The 12,650-nt window shown below is 33.7% G+C and overlaps 1 protein-coding gene across 3 annotated transcripts in view; it reads left to right on the top strand.

Moving 5' to 3' along the window:
• The first annotated feature begins 11,616 nt into the window (after positions 1 to 11,616).
• Positions 11,617 to 12,650, top strand: part of csul (protein arginine N-methyltransferase 5) — an 88,301-nt gene continuing 87,267 nt past the window's right edge. For 2 of the 3 annotated variants that reach the window (XM_081764561.1, XM_081764559.1), the window contains exon 1: positions 11,617 to 11,774. The gene's annotated coding sequence lies outside the window, so the exon portion shown is untranslated. The remainder of the gene's footprint in view (positions 11,775 to 12,650) is intronic. The other variant, XM_081764560.1, reaches the window with a different exon arrangement.

The raw sequence follows: 12,650 nt of genomic DNA, 5'->3' as shown, positions 1-12,650 counted from the left end.
AAGGTAAAGATGGCTGTATTTCAATGTTGCTCCAGATTAACAAATTCCTATTTTTTACCAATTCATTTAGCTTAATTCTTACTCTAGTATTTTGATTATGAACATGGTGGCAGCTTGAACAATTATAACAAATAAATTAATGTTTCTTCACGGAAGTACAAATAAGTGTACTAAATAATTCTTGTACTTTTTTAAAATTTTAAATCTATCGTTAATGTTAGCTACAGTTATAACCATAGGTATAGATCATATAAGAAATGAAGTTTTGCTTCTCGAACATGAGATCAAATTTATTTGCATTATGTGCAATGTCATTTTAGAGAGGGCAACATACAATATATATTTTCTCAGGTAGTCTCATATAACAGCCCTTATGGAGGTATTCGGTGGAAATTTTACGTTCAAGGATTCTTAACTTTGTTTGGTATGCATTACTTACTCTATTTAAAGTCATTGAATTCGTCAGGGAAAGCTTCTTCTGTATCTTCTTCCGAATGGTTTTCTCCACTGAAAATTTTGAAGTTAAACGATCAAATTTTGTTGTTGACAGTGCGTATATGTAATGTAGGTAACTTTGTACATCTCAGTCTACATCTATGATTAAAACAGCAGCTAACTTAGTTATTGGAACATGTCAATATTTGTGTTTCTATTCCAAACAATAATATTGTGTTAACAATAACTTTTATTTAACTCTTAGTAATACAGGATATATATAAATAAAGGAACAAAATTGACTGATATCACAAATTTTGCTTATGTCTATTTATATTTGAACGTTTATTGTGAAAGCAACGTATAATTTAATTACGAAATAATGAAAGGTAAGAAAAGGGGAAATCAATAATGATATTTACCCTAACATATCTGTTACTAGTAATGGCAAAAGGAAAAAAACTTACAATCTAACTCATATCGCACATTAACACAGATTTGCTCCAAAGATTATTTTGATTGTAGTTAACACTAAAGTGTAATAATCTTTACTAATTCCTCTTTTCCACTAAAAAGAACTTTTCTGTTTTTGAAAAATATTTATTTGCCATCAAAAATTAAGAAGAACGAAGTTTAAAAGGTCAACATTTTTGTAGTGTTTCTTAATAAATACGTATATATAACTATGTATTAGTGCTTGTATCATTTTTGATCATGTTTCTTTGTTGTGTCAAACCCAATGTTTATTTGGTATTTATATATATAAATAACACTAACAACAGTGACTGTGTACAACTTTCATGTTCTACCTATAAATGTGAGATAGTCAATTATGTGTTAAAGAATATTCGTTTACAGAAAGGAAGTAAATTGTGAAATATTTATGAAAAAATGCAAAGTAATTTTGCATCTGTTTGTTCAAGAATTGAATATGTTGTGTTAGTTGTTTGTGATTGTTATGTATACTATTTACGAAGAAAAGAAAAGTGTAAGCTTCAGCTCTTGGAAAGGAATTATGAACAGAGGTGGTGATTAAACAGCAATTCTTGAACATCTTTTAAATAAACTATATTTATTTCTTATTCATAAAATGTAGTAAAACTCATAAATTCTTTTGTTAAGTTTATTGCATGAGAATTTTTTTAAAAATACATATTTCTAGTCATTTTCATGATTAAAAAAATTCACATTACTTGTGTGAATATATTTCAGATGTAACACAAAAATCATTTAACACCATAAGAGTGAAGTTCTTCTAGCAAAGGAAGTGATTTTTTTAAAAGTAATGGATATAATGGAATATTTTTCCCAACATTTTTTTAAGTTTTGGAAAGAAATATTTATTAATAAAAGATATATATATCTTTAAACATAAATACATATATATATACATATATGCATACATATTGTGTATGAAACCACGCATTGTAGTTACAAAATGTAACGCTGTAATCACCACGGTATAATTTTGTACGTAAAATAATAGTTTGTTAGTTTTCTACTAGGTTTTGTAATACGTGTGAGAGATGATGCTAAACTTATGTCACGTGTAATAGGTGTAGTAATAAGAACAATATAAAAATTTAGCTGCACTTTGTGTTGTTTTATTATTTATATTATTGTAGCCTTTTATCTTCTTAAAAAACTACTTTGTCCTTATTTGAGTCATCTAAATTTGCAATAAGTCCCATATTATACTCAACTCTGATTAAAATTTTGGAAGGATTGTCAAACTTAACTATCAAAGCAGTCTATTCACCCCTTGTATATCAAAAGTAAACCGTTCTATCCCAAAACTAATTCTTACATGATTATTTTTTTCTAATAAATACTAAACAGTAACATTAGAGGAATAGTAAATATCATTTGTAAATATTTTTGGCAAGTGTAATTTTAAGATAAATGCAATTTTGCATTTTAGAAATAGTTTAGCAAAAATTAATGAAAACGTGAGTCGGTGACTGGAAGTGTTGCAATTAGACTGCCATCTTATTCTGGAAACTGTGAAAAAAAATATGAATTGGTTACAGATCAATGTCGTACTGAAAGGAGAACGTTTGCGTTAGAAACATCCACTCCAGTATGATTTATTTTACACCCCTGGGCGTAAGAAAATTTTGTATCCATTCTCCTTCGATTTGTTCATATTCAGTATTGGCCTAAATATTAAGGACACGTGCGCTTAAATTGAACCCCCATGAACGGGGCAGAGTGAACAGAACAAATGCACGAATTACGCTGGCAGCTAACCATAATTCAACCTCGGTTTCTTTATATACCCACCCGTGATGTAAATTTACCGCCCTGCGACCTGTGCGTAAGTACGGTCCTGGAAATGTTGAACTTTAGGGGGAAGAAAGGCCTTTATGTTGTTTCAAAGTCTTATACCTAGAACATTTTGTTTTTAAATAAATTCCTCATCCCAAATTTTGTTACATAGTCGAGAGTTACGCCCGAACAACATAGGGAAACAAATTTTTTCAAGCAGTGGCTCCATTTCAGAATTACAGTATCATCAAAACTTATTATTTATACAAAATTTTCCGTAATTAATTTTGATACTCATACCCCAGATGATTATAAGTAATAATTTTGTAATAGAGGTTATTTTCAAAGGCATCTGCTTAGCACTAAGTTGATGTTATTCTGCACCTTAACTTCAGAAGTTTTGACCGACTGATCAAAAGAATGTAAGTAATCTGTAAATATAGTGTCTTTTTTATTGTTACTTTCGAGCGACAATAGTGAAAAAGAAAGTATGGTGATCCTTAAAAATATATATCGAGAGTTCAACGATGGCTTCTACATGGCGAGAAAGTGACTTTAATGTATGTTTCTCCGCCCAATCTAAAGTGTTCATTTGTCTTCAAACCAAAGCTTTCAACATATCGACATCAAATTTTAAACTTAAAGATTTTTATGAGGTTCTCTAGTTTTTTTTTTTTTTTTTTTTTTAATTTCTTCATACACCAAAATAAGGGTGATTTACTAAAGAATGAAATTGAAAAGATAGTAATTTTCTCAAAAACGGGTCCAATGAGTTAGTTTATACTCAATATATCAGTATTTCAATAACAACCCTGTATTGTGTCATACAGCTTCTTTCTGGAAAAACTCCCAAAAAGGGTAGATTACTGCTAGGATGAGATTTTTCCGAACGATTTTCTTGAAATGAATTCAAGTGATTTTGCTCTTTATTATTATTAAGGAGGAACCAATAAGCGGAGATTTGGAAAGGAGTCAGACAAGAATGTAGTTTGTCGCCCCAATTATTCAGCATTTACAGTGAATGTTTAATGAAGGAAGCGTTGATGGGAATTGGAGATTTCAAGATTGGAGGGCAGATCATTAACAAGATCAGGTATGCAGATGACACGGTTATTGTAGCTAGAAGAACAGGAGACGATTGACAAAATAATTGACACTGGAGAATTACATGGAATGCAAATCAACATCGAAAAATTGAAAGTCATGAGAATATCTCGTGGAAATGCACCCTTGCAGTTCTCAGTAGAATAAAGAGATCTTGGAGGGGTCGATGATTTCTAATAATTTTCTAAATACGTATTTTGACAAGAAACGCTTACTGCACCAATAAGATCAGATCAAGAATTGTCATAGCAAAAGAGATATTCAACAAGAAAAGATCACTCTTACTTAGCAGGCTTGATATTGGACTAAAGAAGTTCTATTCAAGTCCTATATATGGGGTATTAGATTGTATGGTTCAGAAACTTGGATATTAGGAAGTTAGAGAAGTATTTGGAAAACATTGAAATGTGGTGTTGGAAGAAGATGGAGAAGATAAAATTGACGGAGAGAGTAACAAAAGAAGATGTTTTAAAACTGGTAGGAGAGAAGAAAACACTTTTAGCCAGTATCTTTCGTAGGAAGACCAATTGGATTGGACACGTCTTCTTCACACCGCTATAGAAGGAAAGAAGAGAAACGAGGAATAGGAAGAAGAAAAATACAACTAATCCAAGGATGTTATAAAATAGAGGATCTGCTCTTACGTATCTTCATCCTATGAACTCAGTGAAACCAAAAAACAACTGAGCATCGTCTGAGCCGGCACATCTCATTGGCTATTCTCGTTTCCGCCGTGTTTGTTGGCTCGAAACATTACGATCTTAGTGGCACGGAGCGGGCAGAGAAGGAGTGTCGAAACTGTGACGTATGGCTTCACGATTTTTTTTTTGTATGGGCAGATCCTCTATTTTATAACATCCTTGAACTGATCGATCATTTGAAAAATAGAAGAAAACATTGGGAGTTGAAAGAGAAAGCTGAAGATCGAGAAACGTGTAAGAAACATTTCGAGGCCATCCAAACCTATGGGGCCTACCGTGGTCGGGTCAAGACTTTATTTGGGAACTAGTATGTGCTCTATCCAAATATCCAGATTTCAGAATCCTACGGTATTTCCGCAACAATTTTTATAAAGGTAGTTGGTGAGTACTTCAAATTATATGCCCGTAGCCAAACTGACTCTATAAAAATTTTTGCATGAGTACCTTAGGACTTTGAAACATATATTTTTGAATAGCTTACATATTAGCTAGTACGTGAAGTCTTGGCCTGACTACGGCAGGTCCAATAGTTTTGGAGCTATAGACCTTTCAAGTTCAGTTTTTTCATGTTTCCGGCAGCCTATAACTTCGGTGCACCCAAGTTGGTCTATACTTTTCGTCTTATCTTGGTGTCAGGAATCACCTCCCAAACGTTGTCGGTGTTGTTTTGAAACACCCTGTATATGCACTCACATAGATTTTGCACCTTTTTATTCTGTGCATAACATTTCATCAGACGAAAAAAAAATAAATATTGCAAATCACTTTGCTTTAAAAAAAAACACATTCTCCGGAACCATCATATTGGATAAATTGAGAATAAGAAAACGCCAAATCTTTACACAAACAACAAACTGAAAACTGAACAAACATTTATGGCGCTGCTACGCATAGCAAGATTTTTCTTATTTTGACTCAAATAGTCCTGGTCTTTCCTACACAAAATTCTTCATTACTAGAACTTCGCAGTAAAATGAAATTAGTGGAAGGAAATTGGAGAACTCTGACAAATTCCGCACACGAACATACACACATACATATACATACATATACAGAGTGGCCCAAAAGTAAGTATACAGTCCTGTACTGATCGGCCATACGGGTATGCAAAACTTAAGGACAAGATAGGTAAAGTAACAAAATATTGCATAGTCGATGGACTGGAAAAAGGACGAAGTGTTACAAAGTTTTGTATTACCCACATTTCACAGTAGCATTCCAAAGAACAGGCAATGCTGTGCAAAGGAAAGGTGGTGGTCGACAACTATCAACTCACCATAGGACGATCGCTACATTGTGAAACGCTATAAGAAGGGACCGACGTCGAACAGCTGTTTGAAATGGGACCTCGAAATTTCGTGTAAGTATTCCCGATTAATGTTAGGCTGTACGTAAAACAGGATATTGCGACATGCATCCCTTAAGTTGGAAAAGGTGCTTGCCTTTTTTCATCTCCGATATTAGGTATTGAAAGCTCGAAATTTTGTATAAACATTCTTAAAGTATTCTTCTTGATGATAAGACTAAGATTTACAAAACCCAATTCCTTGGTAAGAAAAAATAAAAGAGTCTCAATGTTTCTAATTGTTCACCATATTTCCCAAAATCATTAGCCTTAGAACCTTGAAATTTTGTAGAAATATTTCCATGTAGCACAGATAGACAGTAAAACAGTTTTACGAAATGTGGTGGCTAAAGGGAAAAAAGAGGTCTTGAAATTATTACTTTGCGTCAAATCTCTGATACAATAATAAATAGAAAATTGAAGTTTTGTACAAACATTTTCGTAAGTATATAATTTTAGAGGAAATGCTAAACCAATAGGAGAGGACTGAGTTTTCATCATTCATTAGGCTTTCGTCACTTTTAATAGTAGAAGCTCGAAGTTCTGTTGAAATGTGCTCTCTCTATACCCCAAGCTGAGAACCACATACAGCTTTACGAACTGAGATCACGTATGGGTTACTAGGGGAGAACTGATACATTTTCGCCTTTAACGGACCTACAAAACTGTTAGATAAAAGAAATTTAGTTTATACAGATGTTCTTATTCAATTCCACCTTGGAATAAGACAAGATTTGTTAAATAAAACCGTTATATGTGGGAAGAAAGGTGGAAAACAACTGGAATTCTTTTCGCTGTTCACTAAACCAGTAAAACTACTGCCTGTAGTAACTTAAAATTTTGTACGTTCAAACGCTGTCAATGATCCTAGTCTAATAGTAAGTATGAGCTTTACGAGATAGTTCATATTAGGAAACAAGGGGAGTCGAACATTTTCTTCTACCTTTACATGAACTCCTGAACTCTTGAATGTAGGATCTCAAATTTTGTACAAGTGTTATCCTTGAAATCTAGGCTAACAATAATACGAAGTTTTAATGAAAGCTACCCCTAAGAGTAGAAAAGGGGTCTTTAAGGATTTTTCGTTATTTAATACACCCCAAAACAGTTGGGATTATACAATTTTTTCGTTGAACACTAACCAGAATAGAAAATGTGAAATTTGACTTGAAACTTCCTCCACCGTTCCAACAATTTGAGGTAAGTAAATGAAATTTTGGACTAGTGTTCCCCTCAGACTTTTGACCAAAAGAAAGTCAAAATTTTCTGAAACTCGACATCTAAGAGCATGAAAAGAGAGGTTAAACGTTTTCTTACTCCAAGAAGATGATTTTTTTTTCTAATATTCTCTAAAACCTTAAACGTAGTTTATATTATGAACGTATTTGAATGATTAAAAAGTTGTCCATTAATATTACCCATTTCTTTCGAAGTGTTCAGCATATATCCACAAAATTTGTATAGACGTATTGTGCAGGTATCGTCTCTTCACGACGAATTTTATATTGTTATAATTACAATTTTTGGAATGCAACACATTAGACTTAATTCAGTGAAAATTATAATCTTCATGTATTTGAAATTACCAACTCTACATTCTTATCGTAAAATCAATGTTGAAGTTACATCTGATCACTAATAGTTCAGTTACATTACAGACATGGAAGTATTTCTTTTTTTTCTGTTGACTTGTTTCGACATATATCTTTCTTAATTAATAAAACAGCAGATTGTTTCCTTTCTCCGCATTCCTATCATCACCTTATTTATGATCAATCTAAGTAGTTTGTACTTTTCACCATCGACACAGTAATTCATCGAACTGGAAGGGAATGACCGGAGAAACGTCTAACAAAACCAACTGGATAGATTGGTGAAGAGATAGTCGAAGCTGGAGATCGGAACGACGAAGAAGTAGTCATGCGGATTCACATATTCGAGTCTAGAAGTTCAGAATTTGCCCTAGTGTGTTAAAGGGTATCGTCTGTTTGAGAATGTCTCATCAGTTGAAAAGGTATTCATGTCTCGGCTAAGTTCGTCTCCGCTGAAACGTCAGTATTCTCCTGTGTTCTACGCCATATTTATTTCCATCATTTCATTACCTATCAACGAGAGGAAAGGAGACACCAAAAATGACCATACACCGTAGGAGTCATCGCAGAAGGATCAATGAAAACATCAGGCAAGTGCAAGTAGATTTGACCAATCGTGAACATTCTATCACACCTTTACCTTTTGCACCTTTTCTTAAACAATCCTGTCAATTCACGGCTTGTCAGTTCAGCACTCCCATACGCTTAATCTTGCTCTCGTATTCAGAGCTTTTTGAGCTGACAAGACCTTGCTGCACACTACTACATATTTGACGTAAATATATGAATATTCTATATGAGATGTCGATTTGGCCAAGTTTCGAAACTGAGAAAAGACATTATACAGAAAAGGCTACTTAGAATTGTATATATCTCCCAAACGTCGGTATTTTCTGTAATATTTTTATAAATTTCTTATTCTTTCCAAGTGAAGAATGATCATTGTATAGTTATGTAAAGTTGAAGGCACGCCACTGGATTGGAAAATGTCTAGGTGACTGTGGGGAAGAAATTGTATTTTTTAAAAATATTTTTGCATCAGTTCTTTTTTTCCGGGCCATGCCAGGCACTTCAGCTAGTGAGACAATATAACAAGATACAAATACTGCCATGCAATCAAATACACTTAATACATAAACTGGACAAAAAAAATAATGAGAACATTGTTATAATTCGTATCTGCCTCTATGTACAGAAGAACACCTCCTGCCTATCTTTGCTCATTGTAATTTTTTTAGAAACTGGGGAGAAGTAGTACATATTTTTTCGAGGTGGAGGCTCGGCGTGTCCTTTATTTTTACCTCTGATTGAAGGTTAATAAGAACTCCAGATACAATTTTGTCCTTAAAAGAATTAGGTATCTTCATGGGATTTTAGTATATCATGGCGTCTGCTAAAATTAAATTTTAGAAGCTTTTGAAAATATATCTATACATTTTAAAGAGTGTTATAAGTATGGGTTTATCCGAAACTTTCAGTAGTTACCGTAACGGCTAGAAAGATACAGTGAAGTAAAAACATTAAATGTTAACATTTCGGAAACAATTATTGATGCAAAATAAATAAATAAATAAATAAATAAATATGATAGTACTTCTATCGATTAAGCGAGTACCTCAATACATTTCTATCGAAAGACTAGTTCAGTTTTAATCGGTCACTCTAAAGAGCCGTGTAAAACAGTGAAAACTTCATGTCAATATCTAATATAGTAAGAGAGATATTATAAATTATATTTCGATAACGTAATAGATATAGAAACCTTTATGGACCTCAAAGTCCCAAAAGGGGCCTCGGTGGCTCAGTGGTAGAGCGCTCACCTCTGGTGCTTGGGATCCCGGGTTCGATCCCAGCCCCCGCCAAGTGAACTTTGTGGTGGACAAACACCGTGTGCGTGGATTTCCTCGGGGTTCTCCTATTTCTTCCCACTATCTTCATTCCACCATTTCATTCATTACTCATCATCACCGTCTCCTTTAGCCTAACCGGCATAACCGTGGGACGTAAAACTCAAAGATTTCATTTCATTTTCAAAGTCCCAAATTCCCAAACGTCCAAGTCCATAAGGTTCTCTATGTTTATGACGTCATCAAAAAATTCCGAATATCTCGCTTATATTACATAATGACATGGAGTTTGTACAGTTTAACATAGCTCTGTGTATCCTTCAAGATGCAACAAAGAAATTTAAAACTAAAGTAGTATTTTTGTATTATTCATATTGGGGTACTCACTCAATCCTAGCGGTACGATCACAATTAACTGAAGAATTCCTACCAGGCTCTTAATTAAGATACCTACATTAGTTTTCAGAAATTTCTCCTCCTTATACTAAAGACCCGAAAGTTCAAATCCATAAGAGTCTCTATATTCATGACGTCATCAACTCCCTTACTATCTTAGATATTGACATGGAATCTTCACTGTTTAACATAGCTTTATATACCCTGTAAGTTGCACAAAAGAAATTTTAAACTGAAGTAATTTTTTTTGTATTATTCATACTGGAGTACTCATTTAAACCGATAGGGCAGGATCATACTTACAGAACGCCCATTAGATTATCTACTAAGTTACCAATATTAGTTTTCTAAAATTTCTCTTCCTTATAGTAAAGACCCGAAAGTCCAAATCCATAAGGATCTCTGTATTCATGATGTCATCAAAAATATAATTCCTAACTTACTATATTAGATATTAACATGGAGCTTTCACTGTTTAAAATAGTTCTGTCCCTTTAAACTGCAAGAAAGAAAAAAGCCTACGAACACATTGTTTGTAAGTATATTTTTGTATTGATCATACTAGAGTAATCACTTAACCCAAAGGGTCAAGATCATAGTCAACTACAGAATTACCACCAGACCCACAATTATGGAACATACATTGTTTTCTGAAATTTCTCCTTTTTATAGCATAGACCTTTTTTTTTTTTTTTTTTTTAGATCAAAAGATTCAATATATTTCAGGCAGAAATTTTCTTGTAGGCCTTAGGCTAGTTTTAGACGGACGCATTTATCGTAGCAGAAATCCTATCATCGATATCCTACCGTGTAAAGTAGCAAATGCTATAGTATTTCACATGCCATGGCATATCCTATGGCATTTCTTATCGATAGAACCTGCTGTATTTCGTAGCATTTTCCCAGCATTTCTGGTCCGATTGCAGCGCCGTGGTGTGTTAAAAGGAAGCGAAAGATTTTGTACCAAATATTCATGCTCTTGTTTTGTGTAAACAGGAGCGTCATTTCAGATTTTGCTTGGGGGGGCAAAACCCCTCGATATAAGTAAAATTTCGCGTTTTTCACTCATTCATTACTGCTCTATTGATAAAATCTATATAAATCTCAAACTCAGGGGGGCAAATGCCCCTCCCTGCCCCTCCTAAATGACGCCCCTGTGTAGGAAATTGAATTGTATTAAAGAAAAATTAGTTGGAGTAGAGATGTTATTATTATGCTGATTGAAAAATATGAGGAGCACCCTTGTTTGTACAAAGATCTTTTCGAAGTCTTCATTATCCATGCGCAGGAAGTTCTAGAATGCAATAGGATCCTCAGGCATCAGTTCTTTCTCTACCATAGAAAGGACTAAAATATTATCATCCGTCCCCAACAATCAATTCTTTGCCCACATATTCTTTGTGGTTTTCGTTTTTAAATATAATCAGCAAGAACTGTTGTTACAACCACTATAGCTTTAGCTACTTCACGCTTTAGTTTCGGAGTCAATAATAGTGCTCTTCTCCAGTGATTTGTTTGCTACGTCATGACAAGATGCTTATCAAAATGCTACCGTCAAAAGCATCTAAAACTAGCCTTATATCTAGAGAACTACATATAGTGTAGTCAAACTCAAGATATCACTTAGCTCAGTATGGTGTGTTCATTCCATACAAAGTACGAAAACTCGATTTACGAGTCGTTCAAAAAATTTGTAACACCTGATCCAAAAACTAATTATTGGCCAAGATATGTAATCTTTTGATGCATGGTTTTGGATCATTTCTAAAATTTTTTGGCCAGGATCGCAATCTTTTGAACCATTTCTTTTTATCATTCCTAAAATTTTTGTTTCTGTCTTCGGTTTTATTATTCTTAAACCGATATTTCCTGCATATTAAATTAATTAGAAATGAAGTATTTTTTTGTATTGTATTTGGCAACTTTGTTAGAGAAAAAGAAGACGAAGTGGAAAAGAAATATTCTGTGACCACTCAATTAAAGCGCTCGCATGGTGGGGATGTGAAGTTGTGTTGTGTTTAGAGAAAATAGATAAATGTTTTTGTGTTTATGTTGAATGAATGTTTAGGCACAGTTGAAGGAAAAGGTAAGTCTTGTTCGAATGAATATAATAAATCCGTAATATAAGATTAAATATTATATCAGTAATTAATTTTTATAATACCACATGTTAACAATGTCAAGCCGGTGTTGTAAGTGTGTATTAATACGAGAAAACTGTAGTATGCAGATGATACAACTTGTTTTTATACGTTACTAGGGACTTCTGAGATTTTGTCCCGGAGATATGAGCCAGAACTTATTATCTTTTAGTAAAGATGTAACAAAATATGTTTACGGTGCAGATTAGAAATGAGGATACGAAACTGTTAGGCGCTGGTGTAGTTTCGGCACACCACATTTTGGAAATTATACAGGTAAAATTCAATACTTTGCTTGAGAAGACATGTTTATAAGGAATACATTTTAGCAGGCGACAGAATTAAATACAAAGTAATACAGTTGTATTTTAGATTTACAAGTGTAGAGTTAGTAATGTAAAATCATTACAAATGGAGTTAACTCCTGTATCGCCGGACCAATTTTAGGAAATTTACCGGGTCAATTGGAGAATTTATTTCGGGTTGTGACGAAGAATGAATGAAAGTCAGGTAAGGGGAATAGTAAAAGTTAAGAAAATGGTTGTATTTTTTGGTTGTTGTTGGTGTTATAAGCGGCACTGTATGTGGAGGCGGATGGACTATTTCGTGGAGAGGTACACTTGTTTTACTATAGGGATCCATAGATTGAAAAAGAGGCAAGAAAAATTTGGGCAAGTCTTTAATTTGCCCATTTCATGTCGAGAACAGAACCCAACTAACCCTGCGGGGCTTCTAACCCGTTCCTACTACTATCACTACTACTTATATTATGGATCCATATAGTAAAACTACACGCCTAGTAACGTAATCTGACGTAACGT

The sequence above is a fragment of the Thermobia domestica genome, chromosome 7, assembly GCF_964235325.1.
Source record: "Thermobia domestica chromosome 7, izTheDome1.hap1.1, whole genome shotgun sequence".
Classification (NCBI taxonomy): domain Eukaryota; kingdom Metazoa; phylum Arthropoda; class Insecta; order Zygentoma; family Lepismatidae; genus Thermobia; species Thermobia domestica.
The sequence above is the reverse complement of the archived record's forward strand: the minus strand, read 5'-3'. Positions and strand labels throughout refer to the sequence as shown.